The sequence below is a fragment of the Apus apus genome, chromosome 2, assembly GCF_020740795.1.
Source record: "Apus apus isolate bApuApu2 chromosome 2, bApuApu2.pri.cur, whole genome shotgun sequence".
Lineage (NCBI taxonomy): Eukaryota > Metazoa > Chordata > Aves > Apodiformes > Apodidae > Apus > Apus apus.
The window spans coordinates 109780767-109807402 of record NC_067283.1 but is presented as its reverse complement, the minus strand read 5'-3'; the positions used below and the strand labels follow the sequence as shown (position 1 = coordinate 109807402).

At 40.7% G+C, this 26636-nt stretch overlaps 1 protein-coding gene across 2 annotated transcripts in view; it reads left to right on the top strand.

Annotated features, from left to right (window-relative positions):
• LOC127381925 (BTB/POZ domain-containing protein KCTD1) overlaps positions 1-26636 on the top strand; it is a 103897-nt gene that overhangs the window by 5355 nt on the left and 71906 nt on the right. Inside the window, exon 1 of one of the 2 annotated variants that reach the window (XM_051612924.1) lies at positions 18914-18996. The exons of the other annotated variant lie outside the window; for it this stretch is intronic. The gene's annotated coding sequence lies outside the window, so the exon portion shown is untranslated. Of the gene's footprint in view, positions 1-18913; positions 18997-26636 lie in introns of those variants that run through there. 2 annotated transcript variants of the gene reach the window in all.

The following is a 26636-nucleotide window of genomic DNA, read 5'->3' as shown; positions in this document are numbered from 1 at the left end:
CAGAAATATTAACAGTTCTGTGTAAGGCGTGAGTGAAACTCAATCTAGAGCACAGTGTGCAGCTCTGAGAATCCATCTTTGAGAAAGGTGAATTTAAGCTGGAACCATAGCAGAAGGATGATCAGGAAATGGAGTGTCTGTCTTGTGAAAGGAGACTAGAGGAGGCTTGAATGTCCATGTTAGCAAAGTGCAGTCTGGAAAGTGACATGACTATTCCCTATAAATACACACAGGTAGTGAATCCCAGTGAGAAGTAACTGTTCCAGCTAAATGACAATGGAAGTAGATATAAACTGTCCAGCCCTGTTTGGGTATTAGTTTCCAAGAACACTTTCTGTCTCATTATATGCAAGATTCAGCATTGAAAGGGAGACCTTGAATTTGGTAATAATCTGCTTCTTTAAAATTTTGACTATCTGGAGAAGATTCACCAAGAAACCACTGCCAGCCCTTTACCTCAGTGACTTTACCTGCACAGGTCCAATAGGCTACGGTTGACCAAGGTTTTTCATCAACATTTCTGTCAGGGGAGAAAAGATTTCATTTCTTTAGAGTAAAAAATACATTTTAATATATTTTTTTAAAAATCTGTTAGAAGGCAATTTGAGTTTCTTTCACAAAACTGAAACCAGTCCCTTCTCCTACCTGGACATCACTATTTATTTTGAATTTTGCCTAGAAATAAATTAGAAAAAGACTACCTAACAGGAAAATGAAAAAAACCCTTAATTTTTCACAGACAAAAAAATCCTCAATGTCTGTTTTTATGATCTGTGAAAATTTTGCAGAAGTGTTTGTCAGTGGAAGGAGTTTATTATTTGCTCTTCAGATAGGATCATTAATTTCTTCTCTGTTCCTGCTGCAAAACTATTTCTCTTTCTATAGTTCTAAGTGTTTTTCAAGTTAGACCTTTAATACTTAACCTTTATCCTCTGATTTAGTAGCATTCACTTTATTTTCATCAAACACTGTAACAAGGAGAGGAGAGATTTAATAAAGAAACATGAGAAAATAGCACTTTCCTCTTTTTGTCACCTTCCTACAAACATTTATTTAAAAACATCCTCTTCATCATCCAATCACCCGACAAACTTTCTGCATGCTAGTTTATTTGTATGCCCAATTTATAAATCCTGGTGGGGAAGGATCATCTCTCCTACTAGAGCAGAGCACTGCAGATATTCAACAGGTAATTAATAATAGCTCTCACTATCAGTGTTGCCAGAGAATCAGGGAGAAGAGAGGAGAGAAGTAGCAGACATTGAGAACATATAAATAACTGTTGGAAACCAAAGTATCCAGGGGCTGCTGAAGTAGCACGAAGTTAAGGCAAAGTGCTCTTATGAAATAAACCCAGCTTAATTTCCCTGTGTGGACTGAACCTTGCAGTGGCATTAGATGAAAGCAGTTCTGTGCATATCACATCTTACAACAGGAATACAGGCCCATCAGCGTGATCCCACAGCAGTCAATGGAAGGAGGGAGGGAGGTAGGAGTCCAGTGACTGCACAGATCTGGAGGAGGGAATGAAATGGGGGTCTCTGACTAAAATACCAGTGCCCGTCTCCCCAAGGTGTACTGCTTTCTAAATAGTTAAAGGCAAAATAACTCACATAGAGGTTTAGTTAAGACGTCCAAAAAAAGACTGATGGTCCATCTATTTGGCATCTGGGGGGGTCAAGTGCTGAATAATGCATTATCATTTCTGTAGCCTGTTTTGGACCCATTACACGAAACACTTCTTAACATGGAAGACAGATAATCCACGCACTAAGGACCACTCCCACAATGTAAACAGAACTCCAGATTTTACGAGTAACAGGCAATTTGACACCATTTATCTGTAGCAGCCTGTTTTGCTGTAAGTGGAGGCATATGTATTATAGAAGAAAATGAGAAAAGGACAGACTTGATCGACAGAGGACAATTAGCACCTTGATTATTAGAGGGAGCTCACACATGCAGGGAAGTTAGAGAGAGCCTTGAAGATTGTGAAAGCTGGCAGATGAAGCAGGAATGGAGGGATTCAAAGAGAGTCAAAAAGGGTGAGCTGAATAGCTGGGCCTCCATTCTGTATAGACTAAAAAAAGGCTGATGGATTTACTGTGGGCATCGAAGAGACAATAATTTATGAGGTCTTACACGGATCTGCAGTTTTGCTCTGGAGAAAGGGGAAGGAGACAAAAAGAAGCAGTGGAGTTTGGAGGTGGCTGCAAATGTGAGCTGAGGGGAAAAGAACAAGATGGTGCAACCTTCCTTACCCTCCCCAGCTTTTCATTACAGTGACCTCTGTGGTACAAAGACAACTTGGGACTCCTGGAGGCAAAATGTGGATGTGATTTTTGCTATTAGCAGAAAACAGAATTTCTAAGGTTGTTGATGCTGCTCTGAGGAAGAAACTTCCTGAAAAATGTGAAACTCAATAATGGTATTTTTAAAAGTTAGCTCTTTCTCAGAGAAAGAGAAAGAGCTTTCCTTTCCTTTCAGGGGAAAACTGTAGCTTTGAAGTATTTTCTTTAGCTCAAAAATCTGTATTTATTACTGGATGCATACACTCCTTCCTTTTTTCCTTAATCTTCTTGAACTATTTACATCAATGTCCTGCAACTGAGAGTTCCACGAGTTGCTTAGAGATAAACTGAAGAGTGATATCCTTATCCATTTATGAGGTAATGCCTTTTTAAATTCCATTAGGTGCCCTCTTGTTTTATGAAGGGCATCTGATTTCTCCTTCACACCATTCATTATTTTATATACCTCAATTCTATCATCTTTTACTGTTTTCCTTTCTAAATTAAATAGTTCTGGTCTTAATCTTTTTGTTTAGAAATACCCCCACATGTCTCTAATCATTTTTGTTGCCTCTGGCTATCTAGTGTAGCTATCTAGCACTCCCATCATTGTGTCTCACTGGGTCTTTTAAAGCTAGTTCCAAAGTCATCAGCATGAAGGAGACTGAAGGATGGTCTTGTGGTTAAAGTATATCACCAAGAGTCTAAAATTCTGCTTCCAGACCTCCTGCCCTATGACCTTTAGTTAATCACTCAGCTGCAGAGATCCACAGTTTCCCTTTTAGTCCCAGGAAATGGTACATGGAAATTTCAAGCAAAATATGTTAAATGTTTCTCTATGCCTGCATGGAAATTATTATAGAAGTACAGCCGTATTAAATGGCGTAGTTTCTATTGTTATTCCACAAGGCAGCCGCGTGTGTGTTGAAATTTGTAACTTCTCCCTAACTGATTGTATGGCACTTGACTGTTTTCTATTTGTTACACTGCTCTGATATTGGGTTCCAAACAAATTCAATTAAGTCTTTTCTCTTTGTTATTTTATGGTGAACTTCATATGGAAAATATGAGTTACAAACAGTTTGAAGCAAACAGACACATGGCTTTCATGTGTCCTTGGGGACTTTGAAAGCCAGAGCAGTCCTGCTGAAAGTGAAAAACAGAATAAAATTCCAGTCATTTACGTGTGGGACATGGCCCATCCCTGAGAGGCACTGAGTATCCCTCACTCCCACTCATACTTTGCACATGTGGGATCAAGACTAAGGTATTGCTGGCTTGTCTCCAGTCTAAATGATCTAAGTTTCCGCAACCTGTCAAGACACTCACAAGAAACTCAAGACTCACCTATCTGGTTCCCTCCTCTGACATTTGCAGCTAGGCCTGGCTTTTACATATTTATAGCACCTTTATCACTCTCCAAAAGCCTGCTTCGGGTCTGGGGCATCTCACTGCCTTGGTGTTTCATTCAGTGCCTTGTCCTTTCTGGCACACAGGAGCCTCCGACACTGCAGCTGGATGTGTGCTGCTGTCACAGCTCCATGCACCAAGTGATCTCACAAGCAAAGTGTTCCCAAATGTCATCACCTGCTGCAAAATTGTCATGTCTCATGCACTGGGATAGGAGATCTTTGTTTGAGATGTCTGAACTATAAAACTTACTTTTTTTAAAACATCTTGTGCTACAAAAGGTGCTAGAAAAACACATTTCTTTGACAGGATGCTACTCCAGCAGAATAGCAAAAACAAGATACTTAGATATTTGTAGCATAAAAGTAAGGATAACTACATTCTGGTTTAAACTGCATTGTTTTCTACTTGTTATCCTCCTAGTCCTATGCCTCTTTTTTTTTGCCTTCACATCCCTCTTTTCTCTTGTAAGCAGATAATCAGCTCCTGCTCCCATGTATATCCCAGATGGCACTGCCTGCTTCTGTTACTGGCTGGCTCAAGCCTCTGTGTGCATTCCCGTACAAGCCAGGGGAAGTCTGCTGCTCTTTTGGTCTCTTTGTAAAGGAATCAGTCCTACAAGAGTCTCCTGATAATGGCAATCATGTCAATAGGCCTGTTTGTGTGATTAAGGATAACACATAAGGATACTCAGGGGTTTAGTACATCAAGAATCCTTGCAGCTTTAACAGAGAAAAAGAGTGGTTCGGCCTTTGGTGGTGCTTGCAGGGTTTTGCTTCCCTTATGCCATATAGCTGGCATTTTGTCAGAGCCTTCTGCTCACTAGCATTCCCATGACACATGGACACACTCAGAGAAGAATTTCCTGTGAGAAATCCATGAGCTTCATTACATTTTCAAAGTTTGGAGCTGTGATCCTCTTTGCCCCTCTCCAGAGTAGCTGGCCTTGCCAGACACTGATTGCTTATGTGAACATTTGAGAAATCTCACTGTGGACTACATTTGCTCTTTCACCCAAGCAGTTATCACACATATTTTCCTAACACTTCAAAATTATGCCTGCCAAACATTTTCTGATGTAAAGTTAAAAGTCATCTATTACTGAAGTGATTTTTCAGCCCTCATGGGCATGTTTTCCCTTTTTTTTTTTTTCCCCTTGTGTAGTTCAGATAGTTTCAAGCTCTTTTAAACAGGCTGCCAAGGGTCAGTTTAAAAAACAAAACAAAAACCAACACTTATTTATTTATTTTATGTGCCCTAAAAATATGTTGTTCTCTTTTATTCATCTCCTTTTAAAGCTGAAGTCAAGTGAATGTAATGTTGTTGCCTTACTGCAAAGGCCACAGAGAATGATACTAAACTGGAAGTTTCTCTTTCCTCTCCCACGCAGGTCTCAGTCCTGCACTTAACTTCAGGAAGGACACTTTTCCCACTAACTTCAGTTAGCCACAGCCAAATAGGCCCCATACCACTGTGCTGAAGTCAATGACACTTTCCCTGAAGTGACCACCACTATGTGCAGTGGCACTCATGCCAGCCTGTGCTCCTGAGATGTCCAAACCAGGGACATGGCTTGAGGGGATCACAGCTCCCACCTGATCACCACACCACCTCACAGGGGAGGGAGTTTTTGCCCAGACCAGAGATGGGATGGGTCTGGATCAGGCATCCTGATCTGAAACACCCCCAGATCCTCCACTCTGAGTTGGACCTGTGTGGATTTGGTTGCAGCTTTGCAGTCCAGTGATCCAGTGTAATTTATGGCCAGCCTTTATATGCAAAACCTTTGTTCATACTCAGAGCCTTGCCTGACCCTTCCCTCATTTTTTCCCCTTTTCATCTCCTGTACAGCTTAGACTCCTGCTTTCAATGTGTGAGCAGAAGGCAAGATGTCATTTTTACCCTCCCTGACCCTCTTGTTTTCTCCTTTGTCAGTGCTCCTGGCATATTCCTTTAAATGCCTCTTTTCTTCCTCTAGGTTCCAGAGCTCTGCATGGGTTTTGAACTGATTAAAGCAGTTTGTACTACCATGGTAGGGAGATGCTAAATCAATGCATGCATGTTACTTGGTTTTAAACCAGGATTTTTCTTACTCTTTTTCTAGTTTCTTGTTTAGCAAACATGGCTAACAGGATCATGGTGTAAAAAAAGCAAAGCAACTCCTCCCTTCCTGGAAAGCAACAGCCTGATTAACACATCCAGCTGTTTTCCAAAATCCTGCTAATACCCTTGAATGTACTGAAGCATGGTCCAGCATCAAGTGGTCTGACCAATCTGAATTTGTTACTTCCCCTTAAAGTGCTTTAGTGGGAATTTTATTTGAAAATGCATTGTCTGATTTTTGTGTCACAACCACATTTCATGCAGTATCTAGAAGTATAGAGACTTGAGTGTGGGCCAGTCTTAAAGAAATAATCTAATGAAAACACCCCCCACCCCAGTAAAACTCAAGAAAACCCAAAATGTCATACAAAGCCTTCCAGGGTGGAGATAGAAATCTAATAGCTAACTAGCACTTAAGCTGCACTGCAATTAAAATATAATCCTTCTTGGATGTGGAGGGAGGAGGGGGTTGGAAAGAGGTAGAGAGAAGGAAAAGAGTCCAAAGTGAAGACATTACAATCCTTAGCCTGAACATGGAACTACTTAAGCATACCATAATTGCATCACAGAAGGTATGCATACCCCGAAACCAAAAAGGAAGCAGGAAAGCAAGAAAAAACAAACACAGTATGATGAAGCAAACAGGTAACCTTCAGGAAAAGGAAATGTAGCCCTGGCTATCCATAAAGAAAGGAACATAAACTGGCAAGAAAGAAAGATGGGAAACAGGAGGACTGAGAGGAAATTTCAAGTGCATACAGATACATTTCTGCAAATAAATGAGAAATATAAACATCTGAAAGAGAATTAGTGGATTTGCTGGATCAAAGGGGCAATTAAAAAATTACAAGGATATTGCAGGGACTCCATTAAATTCTCCCATCAGTCTTTACTGATTGGAAATACATTCACCCTGTACATGATTTATTTAATTACCAAAGATGGGGGCCTGTCAAACACTGAGGTAGCAGAAGAGAAACTGCAGGATTGACATGCTGAAGTAACAAATCTCCCAGAGCAGATGGCATCAATCGAGGTTGATAGCTGTTAACACAATCATGCAATTTTTTCCTCAAAAATAGACTATTCTGCTATACCAAGTAAATGAAACACAGCATGTATTTTAGTTTAAAATCAAGATAGTCACATGAAAAATAAAGGTTGAAATATAAATTAGTGAGTTATACAACCTGCACATAAACTTAATACTAAGCATGACTGATCCAGTAACAGAAAAGCAAGCCCTTTTTAACTGCCTAAAAAGACCTTGAAGTATCTCAGTGAAGCCATGGATTATGCAGAACTGCTTAATATAAATTTTAAAGGACATTTCAGAAAGTTGATAACTGTTTCTCACAAGATGGTGTTAAGAAAATCTAGCAGTCATGAAGTGAGATGTAAAATTCAACCCTAATGTGTGTTTTACAAGGGAGAGCAAGTATAGCAGGAACAAAGAGTGGAAGGTTCGTGAGGAAGGCAGTAGAACACCCACAAATAAACCCTACGGGTGATCTTTAAACCTTTGATGAATTATCAAAACAAAAAACTGGGATATTTTGAGGTAATAACATTGTCAAAATTGTCTGGCCCCTTGGTCACCCAGGGTGTCTGGCCCTGAAAAACTTGAGGAGTCAAATGCAGTCATGTGAAGAGGAAGATGACATAAATTTTTTACTTCGATAACACAGAAAGTGACAAGTATGAGAGTAAATATTTTGAGTTCTCTGCATATACCATCAGGTTATAAAAAAACTCTTAAAGGCTTATTTTATGCGTCACGCAAGAGCAGAGTAGCTTCTCTAAGTCTGGCCTGCAGGGAGAGAGCCTCTGACCCAGGTGAGTGGGTCTGGTCACCCTGTTGTACAAAAAATGAGAGTAAACGGAGGTAGGATCTAAAATGGACAAAAACACAGATGCATGGAAAGTCACCACTTGGCTGTGTGACAGCTGGTTTGCTTAGAGAGAAGACTGCAAATGTCATAGAACTAGACCATGTAACATACAGCTGAGGAAATAAATTATGTGTTTCATTTTACTCTTTCATAATATTAGGAAGAGATCTGTGTGAAAGTGTTAGTTTGTAACACAGAAACTGGTCTTATTTCTGAAAGACTCATCTTTTCTAAGTTTCTGCCCAGAAGTGGCTCTAGAATCACTCCTGCCTATTTCCATGTGTTTCTCTATCTTTGCAAACTGAAACAACCAGGATAATGTTCTCACAAAGATCAGAAAGAAAATAAAACATAAAGCCAGCAAGTCTAAAGCTGATAAGAGGAATTATATTTTGATACCATATGGAAACTGCCTGATGCAGTACGTAATTGACAGCAAATGCCATTCAGCCCAGCGTAGGCTGGCACAGTGAAGTTCACCCAAGCTGGTCCCTGGGAGAGACAGGAGAGAAGGATGTGCAAAGACTGGACTTAGTGCCCTACAACAAAAACGTGATCCATTTTTAAGAACTACAACAAAAACGTGATCCATTTTTAAGAAGAACTGTACTGAACCCTTCATCCTAAATTACTAAATTTTGTGATCCACAGGTTTCTGTCACTGTTCTTGTGTATTTTCCTTTCCTTACTCCTGCTGTGGTCTTGTTCCACTGCAGCCCCATCACCGCTCTCTCAACTGCCCCCCTCACACACACACTGGGATGAGGAGGACAAAGCCCAACTAGAAGCTCATCGGTGGAGACAAAGGACAAGGAGGGGTCCTCACGGATTAAGGTCCCAGGCAAAACAGAGTCAACTTGGGGAAAAAACAACAGTTTAATTCCACATTAATCAAATACACACAGGACACAGACAACATGAAGAGCAGTGTTTATGTACTCTAACGAACCCCTCCCTTCTTCCAAGGCCCAAATTACTATCTCCTTCCCCCCAGTGGCACAGGGGGACAGGGGATGGGGTTTAGAGTCAGTTCACAGGCTGGTGGTTCTTGCCGCGCCATCCTCCTCAGGAAGAAGGATTCTTTACAGTCCTTCCCTGCTTCCCCACGGGGTCCCTCCCATGGGAGAGAGTCCTCCATGAACCTCTCCTTCATGAGTCCTTCCCACGAGGTCCTGAGCTGCTCCAGCCTGGGCTTCCCACAGAGTCACGGGCTCCTTCAGGAACAGCCAACTCCCCTGGGGCTGGGGTCTTCCGCAGCTGCATAATCTGAGTCCACTGGCCAAGTTCACCCCTCCTTGTGCCTTCAGGGAAATGTTCCACCACGTTCCTCCAGGAGTGTGAGGGGACAGCTGCCATCTCGCCATGGGTTGCAGGGAAACTTCTGCTTGGGCACCTTCTATCCCTTCTTCCTCACCAACCACCCGGGATCTTCACCCCAGCCCTGCCTTTCACCTCTCCAGCTCAGCTCTTCATTTTTAACTCCTGGCTCTGCTCAGGTCTTATGTCAGTTCTTTCATATGTTAATCACAGGGGCACATCTATTGTCCCTCTAAAGGCTCTTTGGCTGGTTTTGGAGCAGGGGGAGCTTCTCAGCTTCTTACTGGAGCCACCCCTGGGGCCCTTCCCCCACTGCCAAAAATTCTGCCAAACTAAACCAGTACAACCCGTCGTAATAAATTACTAAATTTGTGATCCAAAGGTTTCTGTCACTGTTCTTGTGTATTTTCCTTCCCTTATTCCTGCTGTGGTCTTGTTCTGCTGCAAAATTACTTGAGAAAAATGTGCAGTTCAGTATGGGTTATTTGAAATTGTGTTACTCCTGGGGTAGACAAGAAAGAAAGGAAGAGATGCTTGAATAAGGAGAGATTCTAGTTTATGGAAATGAATAGGACATGATTAAAGCACAGAATAGGTTTCTTTAATCTCACAGCAAATACAATATATTTGTGGGATGTCAGGTTTATGACTTTCTTGAATGACTAGAGTTCAAAATACTCCTATTTTTAATTTTGTGGCTAGTGGTACTTCAGGGCCCAAGAGTCACCAGAGGAAATGACAGAGAGGGAAATAATTTAGAGAAAAAACTGAAAGTTTATTATGACACAAATCACAGTGGAGAAAGATGAATTTTATTCCCACATGCAGTACATGCTTTAATATGCAAGCTGTGAAATAATAATACAAAAACTCTCTGCCTAACCTGATCAATAAAATCAATGTAATACTTCCATCTGCCCCAGTAATAAAGAGTGACAGTATAGGTGAAATGTAGGTGACTTCTGAGTGATACTGTCAACACTGAATTTTTTTGTTATTTAACTTTTAAAAAAAAGGAAGGACACATTTTGTCCTTTTAAATCAGTGTCCCCAGTGGATGTTTCTGTTCTTGCTCTACAGAGTATTCTGTAAGAAACTGCATTGAAAGTCCAGTATTTGACTGCTTTTTTTTTGTCTAACAGGACTGGTAATCTCAGGTGCAAAGTTGCTACCTGTGAGAGTGCTGAGATGCCAGCCTCACAGGGGCCACCAGAAAATAGGAAACATTCAGTATGTGATGAACTTCCCACAAACTCTTTTACAGAGATTTGTAGAGTTATATCTTTTGCTGTGTGTACACGAGAAGGGAGGGGAGGAAAGAGAACAGCCTCATCACAGTTTTATCCTCAGTTCTCAAGGGCAGATTGTATAATCTCCATAGATGAGTGTGCATCTTTAAATATACTCTGAGTATTAATGAATTTGGTATTCATGTGTGCCAGCCACAAAACAGCAATCTGCAAGCTGCTCAGAGCATCCCTCCCTGTGCCAGGTTTTCCATGGAGGTGGTCAGAACCTCACAGGATTAGATACATGGGACAAAACCAGCTATATTTAGCTGCACATAAGGAGTTCCATTTGCAAGTAAAGGTTCTGCTGAAGGCATTAATAAGTGCTGTCAATAGCTTCTTAAATCCGTAAACTGATCACGGAGCACAGTAAAACTGATTGTTAGATAGAAAGTGCAACTATGTCCTGGTAGGCTGGTGAACAGGACACCAGGAGTCACTGTCCTAAGGCAAAGAAATGAATACCAGAGTCTGTCCAGAAGTTAAAACAGAGCAGGTGGAGCATTCCCTAGTCACACACAGAAGAGGAAAGGGTTGTTTGGTACACCATACATTTATGAAAAGTTATGGATAGGCAGTTCAACAGAGAGAAGTGCTTTTACCCTCTATTCTGAGAGAAATAGGTTCCCAAAAGACACAGATTTACCTGCAGAGGCAGCCATGGAAACTGTGCACTTTTCCATTGTGTTCAGGAGAAGCTCCTTTTTGCTATGAGCAGATGGGACCAAAGGTTAATTTAAAATAATGATTATTTGAATAGAATAAGCAGAAACTAAGATAATTGTAGTAATTATAATGCCCAACTCTTCCATTTCGTTTGTTACCAGCAGATTCCAAAGTTTATAACAAAACAGGTGTTTAACTTTGGATGCCTTTTACAGAGAGGAAAACTGCTGCACAGAAGATGGAGTGACCTATCCAAATTTAGCCAGGAAGCATTTGGCTAAGTTAGGAATAGAAACCAGAGTGCCAACCTAATAGGGAAGGCTTCCTAAAACAACATGGAACTAGGAGAAATGGGAACAAAGAGTACATTTCAGCAGTGAGCAGCACCAGCTGCCTTATTCACCATTTCTTTAGAATACTAGTACACACATTTGTTGTTTGTTTGTGTGTTTTGTTTTGGTTTTTGTTTTTGTTTTTAATAAAAAGTATTTCATTAATTACTGAGCTGGCTCTGCAGTTCCTCTACAGGATGAAAACAAACACTTAAACAAACCTCTCCTGCTAACCCCACCCAACACCTACTCAGTTACAACAGATGGATGAGTGCCACAGACCAGATGTCAAAATGATACCAAATTTGACACTGCACAATAAACTGTAGCACACTGCAGAAAAGAACCGCTCCCACAGTAACAGTATTTAAATGCCAGATTGCACTAATGCCTGTTAGAAGGGATGTGCACAGAACCCACTCAGCAAAGCCTGTAGCTGCTGCCACAACTTCTCAAAATCTTTCAATCTCTTTTAATAGTCTGGTCTAGACTTTGTTGTCCTCCAAGACTGGGAAGCATTGCTGAAAGAGGATATAGAAATACGTAGCTGCAGGCCAAGGGGGATGGAATGACTGACTCCTGAACTTGGAACAGCTTTGATTACACCTACTTTTGTAGTGCCTATTAAATAGGGACACTCAGGATGCTCCTTGCCACCCTTGGACACTGGCCTTGAAGGACAGGCAATCTCCTTCTGAGAGACTGTCTGCTTCTGAAAGATTAAGAGATTCACATGTGGCATGGACAGGGACATAAGTGGGTGAAGAAGGTATAAAGCTTTGACACTTACATAGGTTACAGCTTCATTCAAATACTTTAAATAATGTTGTACCTATTGACTACTTTAAATCTGAAGCAGGGTGCCCTTATGAGCAAATTGCAGGTTGGATAGATGGCCCAGGGTTACTGGCCTTTCCAAGGAGACTGGTCACCCTTGGGTGTGTGGGACAACAACCTGAGCCAGATAAGCACCTCTGGAGCTCTGGAGCATTTGTAGTTGGTACTGCAAAGTTCAGATGAAGGAGGTGCCTTTGCAAGCCTAGTTTGACTTATTTCAAAGCAACAACCTTTGGAAAGAGAAACTTGTATGATAGAACTCATACAGTCTTCCCAGAGAGTCTCAGCAGTACAGATAGGAAATGTGTATAAAGCAGTTGTCTGACAAGTAAATTTCTGTCAAAATTGAAGCTTTTTTCTGGAATGTATTCATTTTGATGAAATCCTATCTGGGAAAGGTTTCTCAGTTAAATGCAGTGTACAAATCACCTACAAATGCCAAAAGTCTGCTGATTTGAGCAACTACATGGGCTGACCTGAACACCTGGAACCTGTATGAGAGGCCCCCCCCAGAACTGTGAGTGGTCTACTTTTGTCCTAACAGGGATTTGAAACCTCACCTTCTTATGGAAAGGGAATACCATTTCCCAAGGAAATATAATTTCCCAAAGACATACTTGCATCTGTCATGCTCTCCCCATGCTTGAAGAAGCAGTTTGCAAAAAGGAAATGAAATCCTGGGAGATCATGGCTAAAACTGGTTACCAAATTTAAGTTTGAGCTGCTGAGTGTCTATTTTTTTCAGAATATTTAACATTCTTGTAGCATTCTGCTCTAGTTGCATGCAATGAATACTTTGTTCTTTCACAAATGAGATCTCAAGTGATTGGAGTCAGGCATCCACAGCATAAAAAATAGGCTCTTGGTGCCCACTTTAGTTTGGTTCGAGTGACTAGTCCAGTATCTTAAAATAGGAACTTTGTGGCAGAGTCAGGTATAGAATCAACTGATGTATCTTCAGCTCCAGGCAAATCTGAAGACAAACTGTCACACTACAGATGCCTATTCAATGAGTCCCATCCTTTTTGGGTGCTGAATGAGGCAAAGGCACTGTAGAAAAAAGAGGATGTGAACAGATCATGAAGTGCAAAAGAAAATGTTACAGTAGAAGCAGCATAGCCATGCTGGCTTCAATCTAACTAGTTTCTAACTAGAAATGGTTTTCTTGTAGATGTGGCTGTATGGAACACTCCAGTGTTGGGTGACTTGCATTAATATCACACTTAGTTTGCTGACCAAACTTACCGTATTCTCTTTGGTGCCACAAACTCTCAGCAACATAAAAGAGTCAGGATCCATCCTCAGATCAAAGCTTAATCATGTTCTTGTTGCCTTATCACAGTCTCTATTTGCAGCACGTGTGGGTCACACAAGGCAGGCATGACCTGAAATACCAAGGCACTACATGTAAAATATTGGCTGGTATTTGGCAACAAAGTTGGGAATCATCCACATTTTTAATGTTCTGTAAGATTTTTTTGCTTTTTACAACCGTGCAGTCTTAAAGAATATAATCTATTTTAAAATCCCTATAGTATATCTGTGTATTCCTGTATTTTGGAGAAACCCTGCTAATATGTCCATAAAGTACAGGAGTTAATCCATGTTAATTATTAACTAACTCCAGAACAATGGCATGTGAATGTAAAGTCTTTGTGGATACTGGAGCTCATTACTGTGTTACCATTGGAGCAGTGACCTCACCCTTCTGGCGTGCATCATGTTAATGCTGTCTAACACTGTGGAAATGGAGGTACCAGAGGTTTTTAAACATGGTTATGGAATTCTGTGTGCTGTAGTAGAGGTTTTTGATATCACAAAATTTCATGAGACTAAAGTCTGTAGCATGTCGCTCTAATTCCTAAGATAGAAGGCAGGCTTCATGATGTATCCAAGATCAAAGAAGTGATACCTATTTTTAACTGCACAGCACTTGATTGGTGATGTTCTGCACCACACATGCAAAGGTGGCTTGTGTAGGTCACCTTCACAATGCAGCTGTGATAATGATGATGAAACTCTACCAGTACAACTGTTGGTCAAAACAAAATGAGAACTCTTCCATTAATCAGTCATATTAGTAAAACTGTCAAGGATAGACAAGGTATAGGAAGCCTAGTAACAGACAATGGAAGGGACTTGGGAGGTCTTTTGGAAGTGTAGTTGGTCATTTTGTATCAGGTGATTAGCAGATTGCTGTAATTTCTTATAGTAAATATTTTCTTTGTGACAATTATGTTTGATAAAGTGTTGGAGAGAACAAGGGAAAGTGAAAAAGAGCACCAGGCAAAGAGTATCAGTTCTTCAGGTCATGGTGCTGAAAGCTGAAAAATGGGACAGAAGAGAAAAGGTGGTCTGAAAATAAATAGGAGGAAGAAACAACAGAAGTATGTGGAAGTGTGGAAGTATGAGGCGCAAGAGAACAAATCAGGGAGTTACTTGACAGCTGAGGTAGGTGAGAAGTGCCAATGTGTATCTCTAGACTACCCCAGCTTCCTAGTGCAGCCACCAAGTAAAGGAGCAAGTTTAAATCTTCAAAAGTTTTCCCTAAATGCACTTTCCATCCCATAGTCAGTCCCTAGAACCAGTTATCTAACCCTAGTCATCCAACAGCCCTTCAGGAGTCCTTGTAGGTGGCAAGGGGAAGGAGCATCTGAGATCATGGTTTCTTGTGGTTGAAAAGGCTGATTTCCCTTCATTTAAGGATTTTTATTTTTCACAGTTCTAAGGATGACTGCTCAAATGTTCTTAGTCATGCGTGTGCTTGCCTGATGGGAAACGTGCAAGAGTCTTTGGGGACTGTGGCTTTGGTACATGCAAATGGTAATAAAGAGAACACAATCTGCCTCTGGCAAATTAACCTTGAACAGAATTCTAGAGGACTTTTTTCCATTGGTTTTGTTTTGAAATTACTTTATTTGCTGAAATGCAGGAAACTGAGGTTATAATTTCAAAACATTTGTGGGGATAGAGTCCTTCTTCCCTGCCATGTGTGCTTGTTTTTCAGTCCTTCTTTCCCACTTCTATTTGCCTAGGCATTGGCCTGCATCCTTCCATGTGTATTGCCTCTGATATCTGATTCATTATGGCAACAGGAGTGTTGATGCCAGACCCAGAAGCAGTACTTAAAAACCTGCTATTCTCCTTCAAGCTCAAAGCTAACCCAGTTTGTGGCAAAAGAAAGAAATGCCATCATTTGGCACCTTGTCTGTGCATCAGTTTGGAAACATAGGATCTTCTCTGCTTTTCTGAGTCCTTTTCTATTTGACTAGGCTGTCACAAGGACCACTAACTCTAGGGTGTGTAATTTAATGCTTTGGAAAGAAATTACTGGCTTATTGCTTGCTTTCTTGGGTTGCCAAGCCACTTCCCCAACTCACCTCCCAGTATATTTCCCAGTGCCTCCTATTCAGGAATCAAGAGATTCTCAGATTTCAAAGGTACAGTCATCCTTAGCACTTATCTTTGGGATGGAGGGCAAATGAATAGGGCAGTGGGAGAAGAGAAACAGAGAATAGGACTTGAAAAAAAAAAAAACAATCTGAAAACTCAAAAGCAGAAATTAAGTGAATACTCCCAAATATTGTTTAAAAAATAATCAAGGCTTTTTCTCTTTCTTCATACTTTGGGAACATCTCGTGATCATGACTACCTGAGATTGGCAAGGACTGGGCACTGTTGTACCCAAACACTTGTAAAGACACGTGGCTGAAAGCACAGAGATTCCCCAACGTGTGGAGAGGGAGATGAGTACTGGCACACTGCTGCAGCACTTGGTGTCACCTTGACTGGCACCACAGTTGTTCTGTGCCTTGTGCCAAGGTGAGGAGTCAGAACCTCTGGAGAAGGCAGGCAGGGTTATACAAAAATGGAGGAACTTGGAGAAGGAAGGAGAGGATCATCCTGTCTTTCCCACCGGTATTAGCACTGTCTGTTCAGCTGTGTGTATGCCCCCATAGGAGCAACAGAGCACTTCTGAACAAGTGTGGAAGTCATCCACCCTGAGATACAGTCGCAGCCCAGAGAGGAAGGGGTTTTTATCTTCTACTTCGAAGCTGACAGGCATTCAGCTTTTTCCTGCCAGTTTTCAAGGGATTGCAAAGGAGAAGAGATAAAGCAGAAGGAGGAGATAGCAGAAGAGATGCTGAAGGTAATTTGGCATATCAGCTCAGCATATTTTCTGTCCCAACTTCCTTGTCTTCCATCTTCCTGATCCCCACCAAGAGAAATTTAGGAAAATGTTCACAGAATCACAGAATGGCAGGGGTTTGAAAGGACCTCTGGAGATCATCAAGTCCAATGCCCCTGCTAGAGCTTCAGGCAGCTGGGCACATACCTCTGCCCATCCCTGAAGGAAGACTAGGTGGTGAAGGAGAGGATATGGGAGAAAGAATAGGGTGATTTTGAGAGAGTGGAGGACAGGTGAAGAGAGGAAGCATTGTCTGAGCTGGGACTGATGTGCAGCATTTCCATTACCTGGGTGTGATGCACAATGGAGAGGAGAAAAAATAGGGAGTTTCTTATAGAATAATAACAGCAGAAAGAAGAGTGCCAGGCCCAGGACATTTATCAGCCAATTTTACCAGGATGAGACTAGACTGCTAAGGGAGGCATTAAAGGAGAAAAAGCAGGAGGAGTGTAAGATAAATTTATCCACAATTTGTCTTAATTAGAGTGAACAGTGAGACACTAGTAGGTTTTGTACCCCTTTGGAGGTTGCAAGAAAGGCAAACACAAGAAGCTTTGGGGAGACATGTAGATGTCATGCTTGGGAATGTGGTATAAACATCGGACTTGTTAGAATTGGGTCAATGGTTGGTAGATTTGGGTTATGGTTGGACTCGATGATCTTAAAAGGTCTTTTCCAACCAGAGTGATTCTGTGATTCTGTGTCTTAAAATAAGACTTCCTGTCCACTTTCAGGCACCTTCAGGGCAAAGTGACCCAGTCTGCCAATGGCAACGCTTGCATGACCTCTGCAAGATGTGTGCCACTTGTTTCCACTGTCTAAAGTCCTTATCAGTGACTCAGAAGAAATCTTCTCTTGCCTCTGCAGGCACAACAAATTTACTTAGCCTTTGGTTGTGACTTGAGACAAGGCTTCTGGCAGTTTTGAGCAGAGCTAACCTAAGGTTCTAGCAATACAGAAGCTGCTGAGGGCAACAGATTACCTTGATGAACAAATCAGCTCTGGGCCCAATTCTATGTCACCTGTGCCAGAGCTCTAGAAACTGAGACTTGCTTTTGGTGCTGCCTTCATCAATGGAGAGTCACTGCAGGGAGGGAAGAAACTCAGATCCCACCTCTTGTCAGCTATGGGTTGAAGGAAGTCTGGCTCTACAGAACCCTTTTTCTATCTCTGTCATATCTCTCCCCTGCCATTTCTGTGTCAGACATGCTCTGGCCCTGAACCCTGTCCACCACTGCCCCTTCACTGGGACATTCTAATGTAGTTGTGCTACTGAGAAGCGTTCATCTGTTCTGTGTATAGAGCTCATGAATATGGTTGTACATGCCCAAGGGTCACAGATGGATCAGGGCTATGGGAATGCTCCCATGGTGAGTCTTCCTATGCAGAGAGACTGCTGATGGGAAGAAACTGCAGGCAGCCAGACCACTTCATCTTCTATTAAAGGTTCCTCTCAGCAAAGTGTAGGATGAATTGCACACAGTTTGAAAATAGGATGGCTTCAGGGCTGTAAAGGTTCAGATAATTGCCAACAGACTTAGGGGGCATGCAGGGATTGTTGGAAGAAAGTGCAGCCTGAGTGGGACTAATTTCAGAACGACTTCATATTCTTTTGTAGTCTAAGTCCAGTTGCCCACCTTTTCCTCTTATTTACATTTGTTTCAGTATATTTTCCATGGTTAGCTCAGCCCAGCCCTGACATCCTGGTATTAGATCTTCTCCAATACAGCTGTGGCAGTGGTTCAAAAAGAGCAAGGCAGGATGCTAGTGGAGAAAATAACCATCTGTTTAGTCTGAATTTTCTGGGATGTTTTGAGGGAGTGGCTATTCAAGAGGAATGTTCATGGTGAAATTGTACTTCTATCTGCTGTGACTTTGCAAGTCATCGTACGTCAGACTGGTTGCCATGAGTCAAAGATTACCTCCCCCTGATAGAGCTTGTTTTGCAAATGTGGTGTGAGGTTTTCTAGAGTTCCTGCTGTCTTCTGGAAAATCTTCATGATCCTGAGGTCTGTATTAACAGGGGACCCTTAAGACTTCACATATACTATTCAGGCACAGGAGCAGTCTTGGCATCCTTGGTGTTAATGGAGAATGTCCTTTAAAAACATAATAGTAAGTCAAATGAAGATTGACTACACAAAGCAAGGGGGCATCTTATTTCTGCCATGAGGAAACTAAGCCAAATATGTGATGCAGATTATTCTACCGGAAAGTCTTTTGCTCTTGTGCCCACATAACTAACGTTTTCCCCCAAGGTGTACACATTTTGCAGCAAGCACAAACAACGGGGCATGGATCACCACAAGTTCTCAAACGACTGCCAACAGCTGAGACTGAATTCTGCTTTTCCCAGTCTATTTGCTAAGCCATACTCTGCTGACAGATTCATCAGAGTCAAGTCTTCATGGTAGGATGCAAAAGAAAAGGTGCAACCAGTGGTCTTAGTTTCAGGGTTTTCTCTTTTCTTGCTTTTGGGGTGCTTCTTGGAGTACTTTGCTTTGCAGTATAGGTAAAAGGTGCTTTGTAGTAATGGCTAATTTCCACATGATGAATGTGTCCTCTTCATTTCTTCACACTTCAGGTCTTCTGACTCAGTGACACTTTACATACACTTGAAGGAAAAGAGCCTCTTTTAGCACCGTGTAAAACTCTCATGTCATCCCAGCCGTAAGTTTTATTACCTGTTTTTGTTTGTTTCCTTGTTTACATTAGTCTATTTTCAGCTTAGGTGGTTTTTTTGTTTGGGTTGGGTTTTATTCTTTTTTAAAATAAATACAAAGTTGTACATTAATTACAACATCTGTTTGTTTCATGTCCTTTCTGCAAAGCAGAAGAAATTGAGAGGAATCATTCTCTCTCTGAGGTAAAAGTTAAGGGTAAACTTTTCATACAGGCAAGTGCTAGCTTGCCTACTGACTATTAAAATAATAGGTTAGGCATGTGGCTTTGAGAAACTACTGTAGGACCAGTATTTACTGTCTTTCAGTTCTTACTGATGTACTATGTGGGGGAGACTTGCTTAATACAAATACCACAGTGCTTATGTTCAAATTATGATGAGAAGTCTTAGACTTTTCTGGTGCTTTCAGAGGGTGAAAACTCTTCATCTTTTTAAATTTAACATTCTCCTATTGGCCAGCAGATAAAAAAGTAAAAGTGCTGTAAGCTTGCGGGTATTACTCCACTAACATATAAAAAAATTAATGAAGAAGTATTTGATCTAGGTGTATTTGTTGTTTTAACAATGATCGTCTAACTCTAGATAAAGCCTAAGAGGTGGGACAGCCCTTCAGAGAGTGTGCGCAAACCCAGAATCCAGCAGCTTGTCCCTTGGGTGGGCTTCTGAGCAGGACAAGGAAGAAGGGTAGTGGCATTTGTCCATGGCATTAGGGAGAACCTTCATGAAAGCTTGGAGTTTGTGTCCACAAAGCATGAAGAAGTGAAGACCTGACAGACTTTGCCAACACGGGCATGATTGTGTAGCTTCTACCTGTTGCTGGTGCTGCTGCTGAGAGATGAAACTCTCACCATGAATTCCCAAAATGGTAACAGGCTTCTTGAACCTCATAGAGCTTAAGAGCAGGGCAGAGAAGTACCCCTGCAAGGGGCAAACTTCTTGTTCTGTTGGGTATCAAAAAGCCCCTGGGCTTGTACCCTCTGTATAACAGTATTTCAGCAACCCCTGTAAGTGAGAATTGTTATAGAAGTCCTAGGTGGACAGGTTAGCCCCTGAACAACCCGCCATGTGTTTCTGCCATGATATAGCTTCATAATCATTTTCTCATAAGATTTGGGATGTGGCCAAAGCCAGGAAGTGCAGCAGGCAGGTTCAAGCAGATTTCCTGTCCATGGGTGCTAGTTAGTGCTGCTGACCTTAGTGGGATATTGGGATTTTCCTAGGTTATTCAGCAGAGTGTGGGGTTCTCTCTACCTAGCCCAAATTCATCCAGGCACTAGTGGTCACACTGGAATTCAGAAGACAAAATCCTGTCCCTCCTTGCTTGGGATCTGACAAGCTTATTTGAAGTGATGGGTTAAACTGAATCTAGAACTTCCTTTCAAATACAGTGCCTGTCCCAAAAAAAAATGACAAATTAATCCGGATATGTGGATCCCTTGAGCTTCACAATTAAAGCTCCTGTAACTCTGTGTCTCCACTTTATGTATGACTGAGATTCCTAAGTACACCAGTACTTTCTGATGGAATAAAACTAGTTCTTAGAGCGTATTACTAAACATTTTAGTGTAAGACAAGTCAAACATAACTTGCTGAAAAAAAGAAAACCTTTAAAATTTGGGAACTCCAGTGAAAATAGAACTAAGTTGATTAAGTGCTGTACCTAGAGTTGGAGAGGACAATCCAACTGTAACTGCTGGATATGCAGTGAAACAGTGGGAGCTTTTGGTAGAAGTACCCCAAACATCTAGCTAGCTTTAAAGGGAAAAAGAAAACGTGATACAGAATATGTAAAGCACAGAAAGGATGTATTTTGTTTCGTTCTCCTACCAGTGTGCCAGAAAGACCAAAGGTCAGGTTTTTGGATGAACACTGTGCTCACTAACTCTAATCTAATTATCTACATAAGCAGCCATGTTTGCAAATGGCTAAGCACCAAACAGCTCCCATGGAAACCATATCAGGTGCAAGCCTGTTTGAAAATACAGCTGGCTGAAATACCTGTAAAACAGTTTTTGAATGCAGGGACCTTCTAATAGTCAGAGTTACTGGTTCTGAGAACTTGAAGAAACATGGATATTGATTTTTTGAAGTAGTTTCTTGTGATTATTTCACTCTTCTAAACATATTGCCAAAGAGGTGGCAAAACCAGCTTGTAGAGGGTTTGAATGGTGACTTTTTTTTTTCTGCCCTGTGCAGAAAACCAAATCAAATTACCAGCTCAGTTCTCATAGCCAAATTTTCCTAGAAAACCTTAGGAATGTCAATCACCACTCTTCAAAATAAGAATTCTATCTTAAAAATCACAGGGATTTCTTCTTCTTAAAATTATAAAATTGTGGTTCTCCACCTGATTTCCAAGTTTTTGCAGAGCAGTAATTCAACGTTTCAAACTCATCTTCCAAACACTAATCATCCACTCCAGCATATGGAGGAGGAAACTCCAAACCCACTAAGTATGAGGCTGTGAGATTTGGCAACCCTGTCATCAAGATGTTACTGTCAAGGCCAAATCCATGGGAATGGCCTTGAAATGAAGGCCCACTTATCTCTCACCAGCTCTTCAAACTATCTATCCCCCAAGAAACTTCTCTGATTGGAATAGGATGCAGGTCGGTTTGGAAAGATACTAAATTGTTCACAGCTGCCTGGGAATTAACAAGCTTCCTTCTCTTTACAGTGGAATGCAGCATATTTCTGAGCCAGGTGGAGGATAGCATGTGAAGTTCTTGTAGGACCTGAAGTTGGCACAAAAAACATTTTCAAGTCTGCACATATATCTGAGTTACCAGGGCTCAATAATAATTTTCTGGCAGATTAGTCCTGCCCTACAGCAGGTTTCTATGATCACTAAAGCCAGAATGAAAGCAATGGGTCTGGATTTCACACTTTATATCTTGCTACACTGAAACTTTGATTTTAAAACCTGCTTTTTTTATTATTATTTTTTATACCAGTCAGCAAGAACAAGTCTGACAATACACAGGTAAACAGCAGAGTAAACTGCAGGGACAGGTCAAGTAACAGGCCAAGTGACACAGTCATAACTCAGAGAAAATTACTCAGAATAACTTGATAAACATTTGTGAGGATTGCTAATGGAGAGATCTTGCACTGCAAAATGCAAATATGACCTTGTTTTGTCCAAGGCAAAAGAAGAACTTACAGTTTTTTTCTTGCTTATTTTAGCAATGCTTATTGATCCTAAAACCCAGGGTCTTTACTAGGAAATAACTACCTGGATGTAATTAAACAATTCAGCCTATGAATGTGCCAAGTGTTGGCTCTGAGGGTTTTTAGAATTATTCCTATTTACTTGATGACACCTTTAGTTCTGTGAAAAGAAAATTAATTTTAGCCTTGATCTTCAAATAAGGAAACTTTAAATCAGCTTAATCTTTCTTGGATAGAAAAAGGCAAGGCTATTCAAAGCAAGGTACAACTCAGGGATGGACAAAAAATGTACCTGAGCATTCTCAACAGTTGCAGATGTAATTTTTCTAGAATGCCAAGTTCTAGGAAAATAATGATGCTCACCAGCTGCTGGAAAGTATTTTTCATCAGTTTTAGTATTATTTGATACTGAAAAAACAAGAGAGGTATATGCAAGGCATGTTTTACCCTCTACAACTTAAAATACAGCACTCTACTGCAGTCTGCACATTCAGGTCTCTTTTACTTCATGGCATCTTGCTTCAAACCTGAAATAAAAGTCCTGACAATATCCTGAAGATTTTTCCCCAGTTTTTACCTGACATCCCATATACTAGCAACCTTTAGTTTGTGAAAGTGCTTTTGCACAGAGGACTAGTCAAAACAAAATAAGCAACCATATTTTCTTTATCTATTAATATTCTGCGACATGTATACAACTTTTTTTCTTAATGTGAGTCAAATAATGATTGATAAAAGACGTGACGGGCTGGAGGTGAGCATGCTATACTTTTTTTATCCCTGTATTCTTCTGCAATATGGTCCACGAATTTCTTTCCTTCTACTCAAGTGCTGCTTTATCAGTTAGCGTAATCTGTGATGCAAACCTTATTTAGGCAGTTCCTGTCTTTTTAGATCTCTTTAGTTGTCTCAGGATAACTAGGGATACCTTAACATTTCTCACTTTGAGTAGGGAATGTGGCATTCTATTATTAGGGCCAGAAAACTTTGTCACCAGATCATGTTTTAAAAGAAAATAGATGTAAAATTTGCACAGGTCAGATTTTCCAACAATATATAAAATAAAGCAGAGGTGAATGAAAGGGAGTTGTACAAAACCAAAAGTTGTGTTTAATTGCAAGTTACTTTTTCAATGATGACAGCCTGGATGACAGCCTGAGTAGGACTCCGACACTGTTTTACAGTGTGGTTATGCTCTCCATGGGCATCGTTTGAACTCATCCAGTATTTAAGTTGCTTAAAGTGGATTCGTGTCAACCCAGCTGAGATAACTCAACTGAGAAAAGAAAATCCAAGTAGACAGGCCATTGGTACTGGGGGTTTTGCTACATAAATACCTGAAAAGGAATTTCCAAATTCACTATGACACAGACATAATACTGGTGGAAAAGGGGAATAATCAGTTTATTTCAGTCACTAAATCAAAACAAAAGTATATTGACAGTGAATTCACAGTATAAAGAGGCGTTAAAGCCACTAGCGGACCGTCAGAGGAAGATTCCCTTTTCCAGGCAGTACTGAAGGCCAGCTGTTGCCCTGTCCCTTGAGGACCCCCAAACTCTAAGAAAAGCCTGGCACGAATAAGTTATTTGGATTGTAAAGCCCTACCTCTGGCCTGCACAGGAATCAGAGCACTTAGTGCACCTTGTGCCAACAAATGGGGATTGAAAAAGCAGGCAAGATAGAACGAATACGGAACAGAATCAAGGTGGAAAGTGCATTTCTTCAGAGTCTCATGACATGAGTTTTTTGTTTGTTATATTGTAACAGCTCAGGCTTTTTCTTCCTTTTTTTCTTAAATACTTTGTCATATAACCAGTCATCCCTCTCTGCATTTCTAGACTTCATCCAACCCATTGTGACTTTCAGACTGAACTTTTAGTTCAAAATAATTTTTTATTGGAAGATTATGAACAGAAAATAGGATTTAAAAAACTCCACATCAAATAGAGCATTAACTTGTGCTCTACTACATAATACTAAAAACATTGTATAAAGCGAAAACTTGTACTTACAAAGACCTACAACACCTATAAAAAGCGCTTTGTGGTTTCACAGGGCTCTCTCATTGGAGTTTCCTTTCTTGAGTTACTGGCTTGGTCCTTCTAAATTTCCCTCACCTCCATGTAGAATTATGGACCCACTTGGAAAGGATTAAAAACTAACATAAATTATCAGCCTGGATGGGAAGAGCTCTTTTTCTTTGCATGGAGGATAAACCCGCCACTAACATGCTGGGTTGCTCAGTGTCAGTGGTTCGTAGAAATGACCAGACAACTGCTAGAGCAACTATAACCTGCTACTGCTGTGCCTCACAAATCAGCCAATTTGTTTCAAGTGCCCTTATCACCACAGAAGCAAAGACAAACATAAACCGAAACACAGCTAAATAAAACATTAATATATCTCCTGGCAATTTAGCTCCAGCACATTTTAAAAGACCCTTCAAACCTTTATGTAGTGCAATGCAATTTATTATCTGCCTCTCTCCAAGCTGTCTGACAACATAGCTCTTCTATATTTTTGGAAGCAAAAATGCTCCAGCTGCTTGACACTGAAAATAACGATGATTCACAAAGTCTTGACTTTTAATTTGCAAAGCACTAAACACATGCTTTCTTGCAAAGATGATGACTCAGGTTTTCTCCTGTTTATTTGGAAAAAGGAGCAATCGTGAAACAAACTGTGGTCTCAGCAACATAAGTATTGCTTTTGTGAAAGAAAAAAAAAAGTGAGCTAAATGAATAATGGCAAATACCTGGGGGAAAAAAAATAGGAGCATACCTTGGAAATACACTTTCGATTGATACCATGGAACTTCATCAGGGGGCTGGTTTGATGCTGCCTCCACCTTTCACAATGTCTCGATAGTAGCTGGTGCTTTGATATGCACAACTACCACTAACATTTCATAATATGACAATCTAAGAGGTGAAATAGCTTTTGTATTTTAAAATTCATTAAAAGCAGCTGCAAGTTGGCTTTGATGGATACATCATTACTTTCTTAAATCAATGTCATCTTTGTCGGGTTATATAAAGCCATTTCATTGCCACGCAGACAGGAGAAGCTAATCTAAAAATGAAAATTGTAAAATAAAAGAGGTTTAAGATCTATTATAGCACATTATATGTCAGCATCAGCTGTCCCTAGCATCAGGGAGTAATTAACTAGAAATATCCTATATACAATCAAAAGAGTAAAATAAAAATGGAATTAGCATTTTGAAGTGGTAGTTCTGAAGTGCTAAAAAAGCTTATCTCAAAACTGTGTGTTTCTGGGTGGGAGAAGGATTTCTAGGACATGTTTTCCCTAACTGAATTTTCCAAGAGTCCCAAGTGTTATTTGCCTTCAAGTTCTGTAGTATCAGTATGGATTTCTTACAACAATTTCCATGAAGCCTGCCTCTGAAGAGAAAATGTTTTGTGTTTAGAAAACAAATTAACACATTTTAAGAACATGTTTATTGCATTGACTGACTGAAAAATTGTATATGGAGAAGATGCTCTTTTCTTAAAGAGATGCCATGCAATCAGCCTCAGGGTTAGCCAACAAGCTTGTTTTAAGCACTGTTTTTAAAAATCTTTTCTAGATGCCTAGACTGGATCCCAGGAAGCAAATTACTCCAATGGATGTTCTTTGCTTCTTGGCTTTTGGGGGATATTCCATTTTAGTTCCTAATGAAGCTTAATGATGAAACACCTACCAAGAAACACTGAACCAGGAAAGCTTAGGTGCCTGTAAGTGAAATACCAACTTAAGGAGGCTGCAGAAGAATAAACCTCTCTTAGTCTGAAGGAAAATAAGGCTGTGGAGAGCTTTAGCACAATAGTCAGATTGTGAAAGAGCGTGGCTCTAGCAAGCTCTGTGCTTGCCAGGAGTGAGACTGGAGGCCAGGGGGAAGAGTAACTTAAAAAAGAAGTGAGGAAAAGCCTGAAAGTGTTTGGTAATGTGGTTACAAGCTTTACCTTTATTATAAACCAATTGACTCACGGGGAAGAGGTTTTGGTTTTGGTTTTTAATGTGGTATGCTGTTTCTGTAGCATATGAACTGATCTCCAAGTATACACAAGGAAGGAAAATCTGGTCTAGGGTTGCAGCCTTAGTGGGGCAGGTACAGTATTTGTGCTCTGTGGGTATTACATCTTCTTTACTGACAGCAGTAATAAAATGTACTCTCCAGGTGTGGACAGGACCTATACGAGAATTAGACTCAAACCTTGGGTCCTAGGGGAGAATGCTGTCTATGCCTGTGCAGAGCTCTCAGCAGGATAAAACTCTGATGAGTGACATGGAGGGTGGAGTGGATGCAAGTTTAATGTTATCACGCCAACTTGCATTAGACAAACCCGTGCAACTCTGGCAGTTTCAGAATGCAGTTTGATTACCTTGTCTAACTTGAGAGCTTGAACAATAGGATTTAAGCTTCTGGAATACAACTGACTAGGCTAAATCT